General features: G+C 42.5%; 1 pseudogene; it reads right to left on the bottom strand.

Moving 5' to 3' along the window:
- Positions 1-936: 936 nt before the first annotated feature.
- On the bottom strand, positions 937-1,753 carry LOC100423714 (dickkopf-like protein 1 pseudogene; annotated as a pseudogene).
- Between the last annotated feature and the right edge of the window lie 3,179 nt (positions 1,754-4,932).

Raw genomic sequence — 4,932 nt, 5'->3', positions numbered from 1 at the left:
AACATACACAAGTTCGTAGTGTTTCTACACCTTAACAACAAACTTTGCAGAAAAAAAAAGAAAACTAGTGGGTACCAAAATAAAATTCTTAATAAGTTTAATCAAGGAAGTGAAAGATTTGTACACCGAAAACTACAAAACATTGATAAAATAAATTGAAGAAGACACAAATAAAAGATACCTGTGTTTATGAATTGGAAGATTTAATATTGTTAAAATGTTTATACTATCCAAAGTGATCTACAGATTCAATGCAATCCCTATCAAAATTCCAGTGACGTTTTTCACAGAAATAGTAAAAACAATTTAAATATTTGTATGGAGCCACAAGAGACCCTGAATAGCCAAAGCAGACTTGAGCAAAAGATCAAAGCCAGAGGCATCTACCGCCAGACTTCAAAACACATTACAAAGCTATAATAATCATAATAGCATGATACTGGCATAAAATAGACACATAGAACAATAGGACAGACTTAAGAGCCCAGAAAGAAACTTACACATTTAAGGTTAATTGTTTTTTGATAAAGATACAAAGAGCACACAATGAGTAAAGGTAGTCTGTTATTGGGAGAAGTGGACACGCACATACAGAAGAATGAAATTACATGCTCATCTCACACCACATTCAAAATCAACTCAAAATGGATTAAAAACTTAAACGTGAGACCTGAAACTAAAACAATCAGAAGAAAACAGGGGAAAAACTTCATGACCTTGGTGAGTAAATGATTTTTTGATATGACTTCAAAGTACAAGTAACAAAAGCGAAAATAGACAAATGGGATTATGTAAAACTAAAAAGCTTCTACACTTTTTTTCCCCACTGTCTAAAGGAGATACTATTTAATTATATAAAAGGCAGGTAATAAAATACATTTCTCTCTTTCTAATCAGGCAGTGAGGCATAAACTGTTGGGGCAATTGTTTTATTTTTTAAATTTTTTTAGATGTAAGAAAGAACTTTATTTCCATATGGCGCTTCGGGTGGGGTCTGATGGGGGCTACAGTCAGATGCTTCCCGGTCCCCACCCCTATAGCTGCCGGGATGTACAGTAAGTGGGTCTTTCAGGGGGACAGCCAGGAGTGGGAGGAGCCCTGGGTCCCCTCTTTTAGGAAGACCTCGTGGGTTCCCTCACTAAGCCCATCCTGGACGGCCTGCAGGTGGTCTGGCTTCTCACTGAGCCAGCGGCCGCCCTCCAGGACATTGTGGTGGGACCTCCGCCGTGGCAGCGTCATGATCCAGAAGGCCACCCGGGGATGGAGCTCCGTGTGGAAGCTGTCCATGGCCTTCTGGATGGACACCAGGGCCTCCCTTCTCCTCCATCCTGGGTACCTTCCGGTTACCTTGGAAGCTCCCCTCCGCCGGCTGGATGGATGCCACCACCTTCTCGGAGATCAGCACCTCTCCCGTCTTGTTGTCGGTCACCTTGTCAATCTGGAGGTGGCTGGAGAGGGTGTTGTTTCCCAGCTGGTGCTCCTGGTTCTCCTCTTGGTAGTAGTTCCTAGGGAGGCCCCGGAAATCCATGGGGGCAGAGAAGAAGCTGTCTATGCCCTGAAGCAGGTCATCTTTCAGGAAAAGTCGGCTGAAGCCTTGGAGTAGGCTCTGGAGGCCTGTAAGACCCAAGGAGCTCTCTTGGGCATCAGCGTCGTGGATAGAGGCTGCAGTGGAGGGAGTCACCAGGGCAGAGAGGAGCAGCAGCAGGACCAGCGGATGCCGCATTGTGGGGGCAGGGGAGGAAGTTTCTCCCATCTCACACCCTTTCTGGGCTCCGCCCTTATGCTAGATCATAGCCCGGTCACCGCACTCCAGGACTTCCGGCCGCCCACAGACTATTTGGCCCAATCTCAGCTCACTGGAACCTCCGCCACCCAGGTTCAAGCAATTCTCCTGCCTCAGAATCCCTAGTAGCTGGGATTACAGGTGTGCACCACCACACCTAGCTAATTTTTGTATTTTTAGTAGAAACGGGTTTTCACCATGTTGGCCAGGCTGGTCTTGAACTCCTGACCTCAAGTGATCCACCTGCCTCAGCCTCCCAAAGTGCTGGGATTACAGGCATGAGCCACTCTGCCTGGTGCAATCTGCTGTTATTCTAATGAGGATTTTCTTATATGTGACTTGACACTTTTCCTATGTTTAGAATTCTCTTTGATTTTAACTTTTGACAGTTTGACTATAATCTGCCTTAGAGAGGACATTTATGGATTGACTGTGTTTAGGGATAGTTGAGTTTCCTGTATCTGAATGTCTGTATCTCTGGCAAGAATTGGGAAGTTTTCAGTTAATATTTCATTAAATAATTTTTCTTTGACTTTTTCATCCTTCTGGAACTCTAAAATTTTGAATTTTTTTTTTTTTTTTGCTTTGGTATCTTATACATCTTCATTCTTTTTTTCTTCCTTTTTTTTCGTCTGACTGGGTTACTTCAAAAGCTCAGTTTTCAAGTTCAGAAATTTTCTTCTGCTTAATCTAGTTTATCTTAGAAGCTCTCCATTGTAGTTTTGCTTTTATTCATTGTGTTATTCAGTTCCAGGATTTCTGTTTGCTTCTTTTTTTTATGATATGCATCTCTTTGTTGAATTTCTCATTCAGATACTGAGTTGTTTTCTTGATTTGTAATGTTTATCTGTGTTCTCTTGTATCTCTGTGTTTCCTTACAATCATTATTTTGAATTACTTTCCAGGCATTTCATAGATTTCTTTTTATGGGGGGTCTGTTACTGGAGAATTATTTCATTCCTTTGGAGGTGTTGTATTTCTTTGCTTTTTCATGTTTCTTGTGTCCTTACATTGATATCTGTACATATGGTGTAACTGACATTTCTTTCAATTTTATGGAGTAGCTTTAGTAAGGAAAAACGTTTCCCCGTAGAAGTATCTATAATGTAAGTTGGGTAGGGTGCTTTGGCTTTGATTTTGGGCGGACACTGTAGTGTGGTCTCTATATGATTACTTTGGCTGTCATTAACATTAGAGATATATGTGAGCACCTTGGCATCTTAGGGAGTAGTTATTTGTGGAAGCTGTGGCGAGGCTTTGGCAGTTTCATATATTCCAAGTGGGCTGGTTCATAGGTTCCTAGGTTGAATGTGCAGGCACTGGTGGTGATGGTTATGTACTTCATGTGGGGTGGTCTTTGGGCCCCAGGTTGGATGCACAGGCACCAGCAGTGGCAATGTAATGCCCTGAGTGGGATGGTCCTTGGTCACTCAAGCAGAGCGTAAATGCTGGCTGGGCAGTTCCTCCTTGGGCCCCCAGGTGGGCACACAAGTGCTGGCAATATCTGTAGTTGGGTGAGTGGACTGGTTTCGTTTCCTGAGTGGGGTAGCTGGGAGCTGGTGGTTTCTTCAGTGGGTTGGGCAGATCAGTCTCTGGGCCCTTGGGTGGTATGTATGGTGTTTCATGGCCCCACTGCTGGAGGGGAGTGAGGTTACTGTTGGTGGCAGCAGGTCCAGGAAGGTTGCTCTCAGGCTCTGGGAAGCTCACACTTTGGTTCTCTATGTCCTTGAGCCAGTATACCTGTCGTGTTCGACCATGTGTTCCCTGGGGTGTGGGATGTTGTGTGGTCTCAGATGCTGGCAGTGTGGTTGTGCCACTGGGCCTAGCCAGCACTATGATGCTGCAGCCCTTTGAGTGGGTGTTGGGGGATATTGGTGGGGTCTCAGTGTTGTGGAGATGCAGTAGCTATTGGTCTCCATGGCAGGATATAGTCTGTTGTTGTATTTGCTCTCCAAATGGCACCATACTATAGCAGCCTGTGTTCCAGGGGTGGGCCCCTGCGCAAATTCTCTCCCTGGAACAAATGCAGTCATGTGGATTCCAGGCAGCTTTCCAGACTAGGCTTAGGACATGTGAGTGTCTCGGAGCTTTTCTGCAGTTAGAACTTCAGGCATTTCTGGTGGGAGGGTGGACTAATATGGATCTTTCAGTTACCTCTTTCCCCACAATGGGGAGTTCCTCCTGACTCTGAGTTGATTCACCTGGCTGCCTTGATTCTTTCTCTATGCTGCTATCTTGAGCTTTTGTGCCTCAGAGTCCCTGTTGCTTCCCTGCTGGATTCCAGCATTCTCTTCTAGACACTTTATTTGATATGTGATTATCTATTAGGTTGGTTCATAAGTAATTGCAGTTTTCCATCATTACTTTTAATGCCTCAAACCACATTTACTTTTGCACCAACCTAATACTGTTTAGTCCTTCTCTGTAAAGGTGGTAAGTTCTGGATGCTTTTAGTCAGCCAGCATTATCTATATTTACCAGTGGGTTTTGTACTTTCAAATGTTATAGTCTTACTAAGTAGCATCCTTTTATTTCATTGGAAAGAATTCCTTTTAGCCTTTCTTGTAAGGCAAGCCTTGTGCTGATAAACTCCCTCAGCTTTTCTGTGTGTAGGAAAGCTTTATTTTTCCTTCATTGGTGGAGTGCAGATTTCCTGCATAAAGTATTCTTGGCTGGCAGTTTTTTTTCTTCAATACTTTGAATATATCATTGCATTCTGGTCTGCAAGGTTTTTACTGAGAAATCTGTTGCTAGCCTTATTGGAACTCCGTTACAAGTTTTTTGCGTATTTTCTCTTGCTGCTTTCAAGATGCTCCCTTTGTCTTTGATTTTTGACTGTTGAATATATGTCTTCATATGGTCTTTTTGAATTTAATCTGATTCAAAACCTTTAACCTTCTTGTATCTGTATATTTATATCTTTTTCCAGATTTGGGAAGTTTTTTACTCTTATTTCTTTAAATAATCTTTCTGCTCCTTTGGCTCTCTCTTCTTCTTCAGAAACTTATAATTTGAATATTTGTTCTTTTGGTGCTGTCCCATAAATCCTGTAATGTTTTTTCTTTCTTTTTATTTATTTTTTCTCATTTGATTGTATGTTTTCGATTTCACAGATTCTTTCTTCTGTTTGATCAATTTTGCTGTTGATG

This window comes from Macaca mulatta, chromosome 10 (genome assembly GCF_049350105.2).
Source record: "Macaca mulatta isolate MMU2019108-1 chromosome 10, T2T-MMU8v2.0, whole genome shotgun sequence".
Classification (NCBI taxonomy): Eukaryota; Metazoa; Chordata; class Mammalia; order Primates; family Cercopithecidae; genus Macaca; species Macaca mulatta.
Note: the sequence above shows the minus strand (reverse complement) of the source record. Positions and strands in the feature narration are given on the sequence as shown.